At 45.0% G+C, this 15,843-nt stretch overlaps 1 protein-coding gene across 1 annotated transcript in view; it reads right to left on the bottom strand.

Annotated features, from left to right (window-relative positions):
• Window positions 1-4,757, bottom strand: part of LOC138358391 (uncharacterized) — a 61,976-nt gene extending 57,219 nt beyond the window's left edge. Inside the window, exon 1 of the mRNA XM_069316235.1 lies at window positions 4,408-4,757. The gene's annotated coding sequence lies outside the window, so the exon portion shown is untranslated. The remainder of the gene's footprint in view (window positions 1-4,407) is intronic.
• Window positions 4,758-15,843: the final 11,086 nt, after the last annotated feature.

Below are 15,843 nucleotides of genomic sequence, written 5' to 3'. Positions count from 1 at the left end.
GTAGAGTAAATGTGACCCTTCTATCACTTTCTGACATGTGGACAATGTAAGCCAGGCGTCAGGGAGGAAGGAGGGCAGCCATTGTTTATACTAGACCAGAGGCTCACACGGGAGCAAATTCGGCTCCTGTTAATTTTACTTGGACGAAGTGTTATGGAAACCAAAGGTGTACCATTATCACACGCTGTCAACAAATTCAAGTTAAGTGTTCTTTCCGAAACCCATGTATCTTTCATTTATGGCCATTAATGTCATTATATAGGGTGAGCCGGTTAGAACGCGACATAGCCTCAAACTAAAGGTAATTAAGCCAGGTCTTCATGTTCCATGTACAATGTTTCTCTGAAATACCTGTCATATACTAGGTTTCTGGCTTCACAGCTAGCGCCCTTTTAACAGGTCAAGACGAGGAAGCATGTTTGTGCTTCAGTTACCAGCACGTGGAAGCTACCTCAAAGAGGATAATTTGGTGTCTACACCCTAGTTATACCTGGTGGACTAACCTGCTGTACTATAAGATAAGGAACCTTTTCAATGTATGTAGTTACTGTAGTTTGATTGGCTGCATATATATTAATTTAATAACCCCCCCCCTAATGTGTAGAGGATCGATTTGTGAGATTAAGAGATTATTGCAGAAATACAGTCCACTTATCATTATACAAATTGCTATCGAAGTATATAAATTAACGTAAATATAAATTCATATAAATTAAATAAATATAAATCTCACAGGTCGGTTCCCACAAATGTCTAGTTAAACACATTTATTACCAATGTGCTAGAGAATTGAATGTGGTTCTTTAAAATCATCAGTATTCCGTGTGATAATTATTTACGAATAACGTAACTCCCAAATAATTCTAAATCGAGAGTTTTTAGTTACAATTGTTATCAAGTAATACTTTTTCTGTCACGTGTGAATGCCATGGAGGAAACTAAAATCTTCTCCATTTCTCGTTTACCTCCATAAGACGAGAAAGCAATAATATTTAAATCCCTAGAATCACAGCCCAGTCCTTATTAAAGTATTTCAACCACGATTGCGCGAAATAGTATTATTCGTGATAAATAATTTCGGTGGTGAATGCGGGACGCGGGTTGGAAGAGGAAGGAGACGCCACTGTGGAGCCAGCTTGTGCAGCGTGCATGCTTGGACAGGGGAAGGTCTTGGCGTCAGAGTCTGAGACACGTGGCGTTGGGGAGTTATCAGCAAGAATTACACTGATACCCAACTAATAACGAATAATTATTCTTCCATTTGCTCCATAGTGCTCGGCCAATCAATAACGCGTCGAGAATCAAGCCAAAACTCTCAATCACGTGTACAACAATATGGAAGTCTGGGACTAATAGACAAGATATCGGCAGACTACAGCATATACTGCGCTCATGCTAAGTATATTTTCTTTCTTGATGCATCATTAGAGATTGTATATTTCGTGGGTAGTCTGTCGTTATATAGTGGGACGACACCAAATTAAACGTTAGTACCGCATTAATATTTATTTTCTGTTTTCATAAATATTGAGATCTAAGTAGTCTAGTTCAATGCTACGTAATATCCTTTAAATTACAGCTCGTATGTGAGGAGTCAACGAGTCGTTAACTGTATTCGTGTTATTCACCTCTAATGGCTTCTATGTGGAGATCCTGAGATCACGAGGACGAAGCACGAACGATGTCATAGAAACCGTCTTAAAGCTAAGACTTTTTGTACACATTTAATTATTCCATTTTATTATACAAATTCACAAGATTATCATATCAAATATTTTACCATATGATTATTGAAAATTGATGTGTTTACTTAGATGATTGCTCTTTAATTTTAATAATCATTAATATTCTCTATTTGAATTTACCTATTGATTCTATAATATTTTAGGTCATAATATTATATACTTAACAATGAACTAGTGACGAACCACACTAGTTCCTAGGCGTATAGGAAGTTCTAGCAATACCCCCCCCCCCCCCACCCCCAATGTAGGTGTTTGAGGCTCTGACTTTAGTTAATTAATCATACAGTCCATTATTTATTTAAGTGATTATTCTTTCTAATACCTATCCATAGACACTGGTTCTTCCTTGTGTTTTCTAATGATCACTTTTTATTAGTGTCCCTCTTTACTCAAAAGTGGGTGGTCCTTCGTTATTAAATTAAATAATTAAATAATTAAATAATTGAGTCAAGCCCCAGATATCCCACACCATTGTCTCCAAGTACCCGGTGGGGTGAGGTGAAGTGGGAACGTGTGAGATTTTCACCCTTATTGACATTCATGTCAGTCCAGACGAATTTAGACTGGTGTAGACAGGTGTCCCTGTATGTGTGTGGTAGTGAGTACACACGGGAACAAAGTTTACATAGATTAGCCAAGGACTGTGAGGGATGTCCAAGTAATATTTATATTCCACTCTGGTAGAATTATAGTAATTCATTCGCGATGTTTATTGTGTTCCATGTGATGTAATCTCTTGCAGGTGTGGAAATCCAGTACTGGTCATCATAAGTGCACAGGTAATAGTGTCCGTGTGTAGCACCAGGATTCCTGGCATTTGATTATTGTGGAGTGATAAGAGAGTGTGGTTATTTTCATGTTGTGTTCCCCAAGATTGTGACAAGTGTGGTTGTATATATATGTAGGTTCGTGACTGACGTGTTAATATATATGTAGGTTCGTGACTGACGTGTTAATATATATGTAGGTTCGTGACTGACGTGTTAATATATATGTAGGTTCGTGACTGACGTGTTAATATATATGTAGGTTCGTGACTGACGTGTTAATATATATGTAGGTTCGTGACTGACGTGTTAATATATATGTAGGTTCGTGACTGACGTGTTAATATATATGTAGGTTCGTGACTGACGTGTTAATATATATGTAGGTTCGTGACTGACGTGTTAATATAATTTTTCATAGATTTTTGTGGTGAGCGAAAAGGCTGTCGGGAGTGACAGCCGACCGCTCAGTCGAGTAACGTAATTCTCAGGAGTCATTATCGATCCCGGGATCGATAATGAGAGTACCATTATCAAGTGTAATAATGCGGTAATAAGAGTATCATTATCAAGTATAATCACTATTCGAACCTTGTGGTCATGTATGGTGGCGTGGTGAACCTTGTGGTCATGTATGGTGGTGGTGAACCTTGTGGTCATGTATGGTGGCGTGGTGAACCTTGTGGTCATGTATGGTGGCGTGGTGAACCTTGTGGTCATGTATGGTGGTGTGGTGAACCTTGTGGTCATGTATGGTGGTGTGGTGAACCTTGTGGTCATGTATGGTGGTGTGGTGAACCTTGTGGTCATGTATGGTGGTGGTGAACCTTGTGGTCATGTATGGTGGCGTGGTGAACCTTGTGGTCATGTATGGTGGCGTGGTGAACCTTGTGGTCATGTATGGTGGTGTGGTGAACCTTGTGGTCATGTATGGTGGTGTGGTGAACCTTGTGGTCATGTATGGTGGTGTGGTGAACCTTGTGGTCATGTATGGTGGCGTGGTGAACCTTGTGGTCATGTATGGTGGTGTGGTGAACCTTGTGGTCATGTATGGTGGTGTGGTGAACCTTGTGGTCATGTATGGTGGTGTGGTGAACCTTGTGGTCATGTATGGTGGTGGTGAACCTTGTGGTCATGTATGGTGGCGTGGTGAACCTTGTGGTCATGTATGGTGGCGTGGTGAACCTTGTGGTCATGTATGGTGGTGTGGTGAACCTTGTGGTCATGTATGGTGGTGTGGTGAACCTTGTGGTCATGTATGGTGGTGTGGTGAACCTTGTGGTCATGTATGGTGGTGTGGTGAACCTTGTGGTCATGTATGGTGGTGTGGTGAACCAGTGGTCATGTATGCTGGTGTGGTGAACCTTGTGGTCATGTATGCTGGTGTGGTGAACCTTGTGGTCATGTATGGTGGTGTGGTGAACCTTGTGGTCATGTATGCTGGTGTGGTGAACCTTGTGGTCATGTATGCTGGTGTGGTGAACCTTGTGGTCATGTATGGTGGTGTGGTGAACCTTGTGGTCATATATGCTGGCTTAGTGGTTGTAGTTGTTACAACGCCAAAGTAGGGTTAGACATGTGGTTAATAATTGTGTGAAATGTCGGAAGTTCAACATCACTTACAGAGAACAGCAGTAGTTGTAATATATGAAAAACCCTGGACACTATTGTGGCGGAGACTATATATCTGTGGCCGACGTCTACAAATGAGTGTAGAAACACCTTTGTCCCCTTTGGCTGACGTTAAAGACATTACCTATGGACTGGCACATGAAAATTCTTAGCAGAATAGTTACATATTGAATATATACTTTCACTTGAAAAACTATTAATCTTATGTTGAACTTTTATAATAATTTGTGTAAGAAATAACAACAAATAAGATTATCACAGACCTTTTGTTAGACGACAATAACCGGATGATGTTTGATGTACCACTAGCGCTAAACTGGCTGTTAAACCAAGAGCTATTTGCTGCTTGTTTTACCAAAACCTTATGGCTCACTGGTTTACCAAAAGCTGTAGGCAGGAGAGTTGCTAAGGACAGTTTGTCTCTAATTACTTATCGCAGCACACCAGGCCACACTCTCAATGTAACCAACTGTCACACTCAGGGCAAGGCCCTGTGGTCACACTATGGTCAGTACCTTCAGGACACCAGGTACAGTGTTTGCAACAGATAAAATCAATGAATGCTGGTAAAACCAAAAGCAAGACACTTCACTACACACGAGAACTGTTAACAGTACACTACTCACAACAACACTGGCGTCAACGGTGACACCAAATAAGGGCAAACATGTCGCCGCTACGCAGTATCCATATCGAGGCGGACGGAACGTTGAGCGACAAAAAGCGATACCAGTGACAAAAATATAACTTTCCTTTCTAGATTATCTTACACACTAATGGCACAGCTGTGTGGGCTGTGCTCTCTGCTATGTTACTGGTGATATTTATCACACACGACCGGTCTGTGTGTACTCTGTGCTCCCTCCATGTTACTGGTGACATCTATCACACACTACTGGGCCAGCTGTGGAGATATCTATCACACACTACTGGACCAGCTGTGGAGATATCTATCACACACTACTGGGCCAGCTGTGGTGATATCTATCACACACCACTGGTCCAGCTGTGGTGATATCTATCACACACCACTGGGCCAGCTGTGGAGATATCTATCACACACCACTGGGCCAGCTGTGGAGATATCTATCACACACCACTGGGCCAGCTGTGTGTGCTCTGTGCTCCCTCTATGTTAGTGCAACCCGCTCTCGCTATAACATAGTATCATTGTGGTCAAAGGCTCATAGTTCCTAAGCTGCTAATGTTCATTGTTTATCTGTGGTAGATTTCCAGTTATTTCCCTATCACCAGGCACTAACCCTTCATCACGAACCATAGTCTGTCTCATAGTACCCGTCACATCACTGTAGAGAGCATAAGGGTCCGTTTGCTCCTATTTTAAATGATAATTGTATTTTTACAGTGAAACGTCTGATATGAAATTTACGTACTATTTTCCATGTTATTCAAGTATCATGGATACGCTACATCCAATTGAAGGCTCGTAGTTTTGTTTTGAGAAATCTTGGTAGTTCTAAGTAAATTATAATAAGCACTATAAATTATTATATGAAATTGTGGGGTTCTCTCAAATAATTTTTGTTTACAATAGTTTGTGCTTTGAAAATCTGAAGAGAGTGAATTGCAGGAACGTCATAACAAAACGATGTTAAGTTGAAATGTCTATGGGGTACACTACTGAAAACCGGATAGATCTTGGGCCCCACAACAAATCACACGATGTTTATGGAGTCCATTACCACCTAAAAGGATAGGTATGTGTTCCACTACCACCTGTAGGTTGGGTGTGGGTCCATTACCACCAATAGGATGGGTATGGGGTCCATTACCGCCCCATGCTTGGTATGAGGTGCATTACTGCCCACAGCATGGGCATGGGGTCCACTACCGCCAACAGGAAGGCTATGAGGTCCACTTCCATCCACAGGATGGGTATGAGGTCCACTACCCCAAAGGATGGGTATGCGGTCCACTACCGCCCAGAGGATGAGTGTTTGGGTCCGCCTCCTCCTTCAGAATGAGTATGGGGGTCACAACCACCCACAGGATGGGTATGTGGCCCAGTACTGCCCATATCTTTTTTAATACAAGAGTTCTTACATTCTTGTACACATTCTTACATACACAGGATAAGTATGGGGTGCACTACCACCCACAGGATGAGTATGCGGGGTCCACTACTGCCCACGGGATTGGACTATCATCTACAGGAAGGATATGGGGTCCACTACTACTAGCAGGATGGATTTAGGGTTCACAACTATTCACACGCTGTGTATGGGGTCCACTATCACCCGTAGGATGGGTATGGGGTCCACTACAACCTGTTGGTTGTGTATGGGGTCAACTACCACCTACAGGATGAGGCTGGCGTTCACTACCGTCCACAGGATGGGTATGGGGTCCACTAGCGCCAACAGGAGGAGTATGGGGTCCACTGCCACCCAAAGGATGAGTATGGGGTCCACTATCACCCACTGGATAGGCTTGGGGTTCACTACCATCCACAGGATGAGTAGGGGATCCACTACCACGTATACGATAGGTATGGGGTCCACTACAACCACAGGATGAGTATAGGGTCCACTACTGGTCAGAAAATGAGTGTATGGTCCACCTCTGCCCACAGGATGGGTATGGGGTCCACTGCTCCCATCAGGATGGGTATTGGGTCGATTACCGCCTAGAAAATGGGTGTATGGTCCACTACCGCCTACAGGATTGGTATGGGTCCTGTACCTCCCATGGAATGGGACCCAAGGTGTTCACTACCACCTGTAGATGTTTATGGGGTCCACTACTGCCTACAGGATCAAGTACTGCCCAGTCAAGTACTCTCGGAAACCTGATACATATGTTAACATACTATAGTTACCCATTAAGATTTTTTGGAAAAATGGGAGATTCCGTGACGTCATCACAACAAGACGTATATTCACAACATGTATATATTAAACTCTAATTATTCCTTTAAACAGAGTCTAGTGTTTAAACTTAATAAAATAGTATTCAATAGGACTGAATAATTATACCATACACCAGAAAATATAGCTTGCCTCCCTAGCCCTTAAGACAGAGTAGGAACCAGCAGAGTACTGGAACAAAACATTGTTGGAACACTCCCTCAAGGGAGGGGAGGCAAGTTATTGTCTCAGAGAGAGAGAGAAACAGAGAGGGCTCCTCACAGCATGCATAACTCGTCAAAGACTCCCAAAATATGAGTCATCAACCAAGAAACTGCCATTGTAACCCCTACAGCAGCAAAGTTCCTGACTGCCTTATATTCTTTTATTGGTAGTGATCACCATTAAATACTGGATAGGGTGCCGGTTATTAGCATACGAAAACCCAAACACAGTGAGAAGTGTTCCTCAGCAACACACAAATATTTCATGTCACACCTGTACTTTATATGTTGATGGAGCCATTCCTTCGGCAGGTCATTCGTGATCTGGAATAATTAGAAGGTGAGCTGGCCCACATAAACTGTGAAGTGTCATGCTGCCCTTGTTGGTCCACAGACGCCACAGTGCTAGGACGCCATTACATGACACTCTGAAGCACATGTGCCACACCCTAACAGAAGTTGGAGGCAACAACTATAACACTGCCGACCGGGCTATATCAACCACACAGCTGAGACATTATAAATTGTATATTAATATAATTATAAGATGACAGTAATACTAACCAATGTAGTCTAATTACCACCGTATGTGGTATAATTTATATAAAGCTAGAGGTAAATATTTACAACTTAATATATATCCACACATTGTGGTATAAGTTGTACATATATCCCTTCAAACTATGTGCAGATAAATTCTGGCAGGCTGAATCAAAATATACAGTCAGTTTAAAATCATAATTCAATACTGAAGTTAACGAAAAATATAATAAAAATAAATAAATGTCTGCTAGGATTTTCCCACAAATACCGCCCAGAAGATGGCTACGGGGTGCGGTACTCCCCCATAGCCATCCGGTACTGCCTATGGCGTCCGGTACTCTGGGCGGGACCAAAGAGCCCAAGCTCAACTCCTGCAAGCACAATTAGGTGAGTACAGGATGGGTATGGCGTCCACTACAACGCATAGAATGGATATTGGTCCCACTTCTGCTCATGGGTTGGGGTATGGGGTCAACTATAGCTCATGGGTTGGGGTCAGCTACAGCTCATGGGTTGGGGTATGGGGTCAGCTACAGATCATGGGTTGGGGTATGGGGTCAACTACAGCTCATGGGTTGGGGTATGGGGTCAACTACAGCTCACGGGTTGGGGTATGGGGTCAGCTACAGCTCACGGGTTGGGGTATGGGGTCAACTACAGATCACAGGTTGGGGTATGGGGTCAGCTACAGCTCATGGGTTGGGGTATGGGGTCAACTACAGATCACGGGTTGGGGTATGGGGTCAACTACAGCTCACGGGTTGGGGTATGGGGTCAACTACAGCTCACGGGTTGGGGTATGGGGTCAACTATAGCTCATGGGTTGGGGTCCTAAATGGTTTCCTTCACCATGACATCCATTTAGGTCATGGATGATGCCTCCATCACCCATGTCAGGTACATGCATACAATAATATAAATAAATAAATAGTTTATGTAGATAAAAGTACATACAAACATATTGCGTTACAATTAGCATGCTTGATTTCTAGATAGAGCTAGTATATACTATCCTTAAAGACACTAATACCCACACCTTTGGCGGCCAACCTGTCCTCATAAAATTACGTTGCTATACACCCGTATGCGCGCTATGGCCAAAATGAACGTAATTTGACATTAAATTGGCTCACGAAAGTGAAGTACTATCACGTTTTCTGTTGTGAGTCCTCCTGCTTACTCGGTAAGGTTAGGAGAGGAAACTTTCAATTGACGGTTTTCATGACGTTTTGAAACCTTAGGAAAACTTCCTGCCCTATTAACCTTCCAGAGGACCCTTAACTTGCTGTTTTGGAAGAAAAAACTCCAAAATTTATTTTCAATTATTTTTCATTTTCAAATTACGTCCATTTTCGGCCATACGGGCAAACGGTCAAATTCAAACGTAATCTGTAAGAAGACAGGTTCAGGAAATACGTAAAAACTAAGACAAGGCTAACTGAGATCAACAGCATGAATTTAAATTATATAGGTTGACACTTAGTAGGTAAGGTAGGTTACATGGAGTTGATTATGTAGTACTTAGTTGCTTTTATCTTAAACTAGATGATAGAGAGGCAGTCTTTGGCGTGATTAGGAATACATTCATGCATACATACATACATATATAAATACATACATACATACATACATACATACATACATACATACATACATACATACATACATACATACATACATACATACATACATACATACATACATACATACACACATATATACATACATACATACATACATACATACATACATACATACATACATACATACATACATACATACATACATACATACATACATACATACATACATACATACATAAATACATACATACATAAATACATACATACATAAATACATACATACATATACATCTAGTCAGTATATTGTTATTTCGAGATAAAATCCAATACAGTTTATATTGGTGCGACCCCACTGTCATGAGGTTACCTGGAGGTGCTTCTTGAGGAGTTTAAATATCTCAGGAACTGTAGGCTTATGCGAGACATGTGTTAGATGGGGCATCTACAAGCACCAGCTGGAGGCTGGGGGAGTGTTGATGATTGAGGTGATGGTCAGCCCAAATGTTGGAGGCTGGGTTTGACAATAACCCCCCCCCCCCGCACACACACACACACGTTGACCACACAACGTCTATGGTTATCTGCCACTCTCACTTACCAAGGGTATCCCATACACACACACACACACACACACACACACACACACACACACACATTGGGGGGCCTCGTAGCCTGGTGGATAGCGCGCAGGATTCGTAATTCTGTGGCGCGGGTTCGATTCCCACACGAGGCAGAAACAAATGGGCAAAGTTTCTTTCACCCTGAATGCCCCTGTTACCTAGCAGTAAATAGGTACCTGGGAGTTAGTCAGCTGTCACGGGCTGCTTCCTGGGGAGTGTGTGTGTGTGGTGTGGAAAAAAAAAAAAAAAAAAAAAAGTAGTTAGTAAACAGTTGATTGACAGTTGAGAGGCGGGCCGAAAGAGCAAAGCTTAACCCCCTTAAAAACACAACTAGAAAACACAACTAGTAAACACACACACACACAAAAGAAAGGCTGTTGGTCCAGATGGGATCTCACCATGGATACTGAAAGAGTGTGCAGAGGCACTTTGCTTGCCACTCTCCATAGTGTATAGTAAGTCACTGGACACGGGAGACCTACCAGAAATATGGAAGACGGCGAATGTGGTCCCAATATACAAAAAGGGCGACAGGCAAGAGGCACTGAACTACAGGCCAGTGTCCTTGACTTGTATACCATGCAAGGTGATGAAGAAGATCGTGAGAAAAAACCTGGTAACACATCTGGAGAGAAGGGACTTCGTGACAAATCGCCAACATGGGTTCAAGGAGGGTAAATCTTGCCCTACAGGCTTGATAGAATTCTACGATCAGGTGACAAAGATTAAGCAAGAAAGAGAGGGCTGGGCGGACTGCATTTTCTTGGATTGTCGGAAAGCCATTGACACAGTACCGCATATGAGGCTGGTACATAAGCTGGAGAGACAGGCAGGTGTAGCTGGTAAGGTGCTCCAATGGATAAGGGAGTATCTAAGCAATAGGAAGCAGAGAGTTACGGTGAGGGGTGAGACCTCCGATTGGCGTGAAGTCACCAGTGGAGTCCCACAGGGCTCTGTACTCGGTCCTATCTTGTTTCTGTTATATGTAAATGATCTCCCAGAGGGTATCGATTCATTTCTCTCAATGTTTGCGGATGATGCTAAAATTATGAGAAGGATTGAAACAGAAGAGGACTGTTTGAGGCTTCAAGAAGACCTAGACAAGCTGAAGGAATGGTCGAACAAATGGTTGTTAGAGTTTAACCCAACCAAATGTAATGTAATGAAGATAGGTGTAGGGAGCAGGAGGCCAGATACAAGGTATCATCTGGGAGAGGAAATTCTTCAGGAGTCAGAGAAGGAAAAAGACTTGGGGGTTGATATCACGCCAGACCTGTCTCCTGCAGCACATATCAAGCGGATAACATCAGCGGCATATGCCAGGCTGGCCAACATACGAACGGCATTCAGAAACTGGTGTAAAGAATCATTCAGAACTTTGTATACCACATATGTCAGGCCAATCCTGGAGTATGCAGCCCCAGCATGGAGTCCATATCTAGTCAAGGATAAGACTAAACTGGAAAAGGTTCAAAGGTTTACCACCAGACTAGTACCCGAGTTGAGAGGTATGAGCTACGAGGAGAGACTACGGGAATTAAACCTCACTTCGCTGGAAGACAGAAGAGTTAGGGGGGGACATGATCACCACATTCAAGATTCTGAAGGGAATTGATAGGGTAGATAACGACAGTCTATTTACCACAAGGGGAACATGCACAAAGGGACACAGGTGGAAACTGAGTGCCCAAATGAGCCACAGAGATATTAGAAAGAACTTTTTTAGTGTCTGAGTGGTTGACAAATGGAATGCATTAGGAAGTGATGTGGTGGAGGCTGACTCCATACACAGTTTCAAGTGTAGATATGATAGAGCCCGATAGGCTCAGGAATCTGTACGCCTGTTGATTGACGGTTGAGAGGCGGGACCAAAGAGCCAGAGCTCAACCCCCGCAAACACAACTAGGTGAGTACAACTAGGTGAGTACACACACACACACACACACACACACACACACACACACACACACACCAGGGAGACAGGACAAGTTAGAGGGGACATAATCACCACATATAAGATTCTCAGAGGAATTAAAAGGGTAGATAAAGAATGACTATTTAATACAAGGGGCACATGCACTAGGGGACACAGGTGGAAACCGAGTGCCCAAATGAGCCATTGAGACGTTAGAAAGAACATTTTTAGTGTCAGAGTGGTTGACAAATGGAATGCATTAGGAAGTGAAGTGATGGAAGCAGACTCCATACACAGTTTCAAGTGAAGATATGATAGAGCCCAGTAGGCTCAGGAACCTGTACACCAGTTGATTGACAGTTGGGAGGCTGGACCAAAGAGCCAGAGCTCAACTCCCACAAGCACAAATAGGTGAGTACACATGCATCTGTAACAATATATATATTGTTACGGACTCGTCACCCTTGTCAGGGGGTTGAGTGGCAGTTCCAGCGCCATCTACGAGTCCGTACCCGAACTTCCCTGATATTGGACGCTATGTAGGCAACGTCATCTTTTGGTGGTGGAGTGATCGTAACAAGTGGCTCAAGATTCCTGCCTTGGTCAGACAGAGGTCGATGTGGATGACCTCTGGTGAGGTGGCGGCTCCAGACTAGCGCCATCTGTTGTGCTATGGAGCACGATGTCAATTCCCCAGTGAGTATTACTTCCTGGTTTCACCAGTACCTTCCATTTAACTGATGATTGTTACGGCCCTCTCGGGTCGCAACTGGGTTCGTACTCTGATGTTATTAGAGGAAGGGTATCCGGCCCCAAGCCAGTAGTGGCTTTCAAGGGATGAGATCCGTGACGCAAGTAAAATAAAAGGGGAAGGGAAAGAAAGGCAAAAACTTAAGATTATAATTACCTTCACCAATAAGTAATATATAAAAGTTACACAGGGGGAGGGGTATTAACACTACACAGGGGAAGTATATACACGGTCGTCTTCTCCTGAAGACGCTGGATCCTCTCGGTGCCAAGTCCTCGGTGCTCTCGTGGTCTCTTCACGAATCCTTCGATCAAACTGAGTCTACCCCGGACACAGGCCAGCCAAAACACAGTTCCACTGGGGCACCGCCGTGGAGGCCGTCAACCACAATTCCAGCAGACTGCTGGCAGGTTCCGGATCAGCAATGCTGGTCAGGCCACTCCACGAGCGATACTAGGGTAGCGCCCTAGTCAGGAGCCTCGTGTGATACCACAGATCACTCTCCTGTCCACAATACCCCAGTGGTCAATCGTCTCCAGCAGTCGGTCCCGGGTACGACAATCCATCAACTGCCACTTCACTGGCAGGGTAACACCACAGTGTTCCTCCGGGAGGCGACTCACAGCTGCTGCAGAAAAGCACAAGGTATGGGGACGGCTGCCTTGGGTAGACTGACTCAACTTCCCTTACAGCAGTCCCAAGTCGACTCTGTAAGCAGACACGTCATCAATAACAGGGACACACTAAAGCACCTCACTTACAGGCTCAGACACAAACGCCCGACGTATCCACTCCATAGATGGCGTTGTCGTCTGAGCACCACCTCACCAGAGGTCAGCAGCGGCGGTGTTGTGAGCTGCACAGGACTGGAAACTGGCCCTTGTGGCCGGTACACTTCGTCCTCACCAGGTGTCGTCGTCCATTTGGTGGGGGTTTCGGGAGCTGACCCACAGATGGCGCGGTCGTCACTGCTCCGTGCTCGGACGCTGGATTCGGGTCCGTAACACCTCCCCACCAAAAAGAATTTGGTTTGGGGTTCTATAAAGAGAAACACAAACCAAATTAGCACGGCGACACAACTCCAAATGGACTCACTTATACTGTAAACTGGAACGGCGAGGCTGTCTCGTCCACAGAACTGTACTAAGGAGAAACCCTGGCACAAAGGGAACTTGAAAATGGCAGGCGATGACCTGCCTGACGTAATTTTCCACACCTCCTCTGCGATGTCAAGCAGGGGCATCATCTCACATCTCTCGAGTAAGGATCGGTGTAGACACGATGTGGGGCGACTCGACACTTCCCTGTGTCGTGGCACCGATGATGGCTGGTCACAGACGGCATTTCTGTGACCGGTCCGAAGGTCCTTCAGGGAGACAGGAACCTGGAATACAGGGGTCTGATAATTCAGAGTGACAGCGACAGTGGGCAAGTCAGTACTTACTGCATACGCCCCTACTAGGCTCACACCTAGTTCCAACAGGGCTGCTTGCACACCGAAGATGGCATTCGCTCTGTCACCGTCTGGTCGACCAACGTTCCATATAACGCTGCATTTAGGCTCAGCTATCACGCGGGGGGGTGTCAACCTGTTGGAAACAGTCACTCATATTATCATATGTCGTACCACCTGTATCAACCATCACCTTCCAGGTCCCTTCTTCAACTGCAACATTCACTGTGCACGTCTCCAATCCCTGGGACCTCTTCATGTTGTTCACGGGAGCCATTATCTGCCGGGTCGTCCACTGGTCCTCACTGAGAGCACATACAAGAATAAAATAAAACACCGCTAAGAAACATTTGGTTAACTTAGGGACAAGTTTCCTGAGCTTGAAATGTCCATAGCTGGCTACATCCATTAGCCTGGTTTGGACCAAAGAGGGCACTAGACCGTTCGAACACACCTCACATACCTCTGACGTCTGGGGAATCTCTGGCCGGTTCAATGAACGCTGTATCTTGCCATACCGCAAGTACACATCCGCCTTCGCTCCAGACTCGTTGGTATCCGTGGGTGCTTGCACACGAGACCTCTCTTCATGCCCAGTTACCTCTGCTATCGTAACCGCATGTTCCTAGTCGGGAGAAGAATCAGGAGACACTGTTAGAATACTGTCGATCTGCGGGTGAGAGGACAAATTAAACACGTTTAAATCCGGGTCTGTTTTTACCTGGATATTACCACTGCCTGTTACCTCTGACCTTGCTGTTCCGGCCGACTCGTCCACGACCTTGGGAAGATTGATGCTCCAATCTGTCACCAAGTCGTTGGATAGTACCACGTCAATCCCTGCTATAGGGAGGGTATCGACTACTGCCAACGCACATGTGCCGCTGAAGTAAGGCGAGTCGAGATGTACTGGCACTAAGGGGGCGATGTACTGCGTCCTTGGAAACCCAACCAGGACAACCTCTTGTCTCCCATCCACACTCACCCCCTCGGGTAACGAGCTTCTCACGATCAGGGACTGGGCTGCTCCACTATCTCTGAGCACTACAACTGATCTACCAGTATGATCACTTGTTACATACCCGCTTGAAGTGTGAGGGGCAAACAATCTGGGTTCTTCCTGCGCAATCGTAGACTGGCTTCCTGCTGGTGGTGTTACACAGCTCATCAACATCACCTCCCGACGTGCGCCGCTACCTCTTCTGCCTCGGCACATAGCAGCTACATGCCCTTTCTGCCCACAAGTCCAGCACACCACATTCCTCCTCGGACTCCGGTGTTTCGGACTGTTAGGACTAGTCCTTCGAGGGCTACTTGGGGGCGTCTTCTTAGCGCTTCGTGGGACGGGGGTCTCCTCTTCGTCATGAGGTTTGTCAAACCGGCGCTGGTAATTCCTCGGGACGTACTTAGCAGACGGCCTATGAGTCAGGATGTACTCTTCAGCCATGGTGGCTGCCGCGCTCAAGGTCTCCACCTGCTGCTCTTCCAAGTACGTCTTTAGGTCTCCAGACAAACAATCCTTGAAGTCCTCTAACAGTATGAGCTGCTCGAGGTCTTCTTTGGTCTCCACCTTCCGAGAGGCACACCATTCCTGGAAAAGTCGCTCCTTGATAGTGGCGAATTCGGTGAAGGTGTGTTCTGAGGTCTTTTTCAGGTTTCTGAACTTCTGCCTGTAAGCCTCAGGTACCAATTGGTACGCCATGAGCACGACCTTCTTCACCTTGTCGTAATCGCCGGAGTCGT

The sequence above is a fragment of the Procambarus clarkii genome, chromosome 7, assembly GCF_040958095.1.
Source record: "Procambarus clarkii isolate CNS0578487 chromosome 7, FALCON_Pclarkii_2.0, whole genome shotgun sequence".
NCBI lineage: Eukaryota > Metazoa > Arthropoda > Malacostraca > Decapoda > Cambaridae > Procambarus > Procambarus clarkii.
This window is presented reverse-complemented; position numbering and strand designations above follow the sequence as displayed.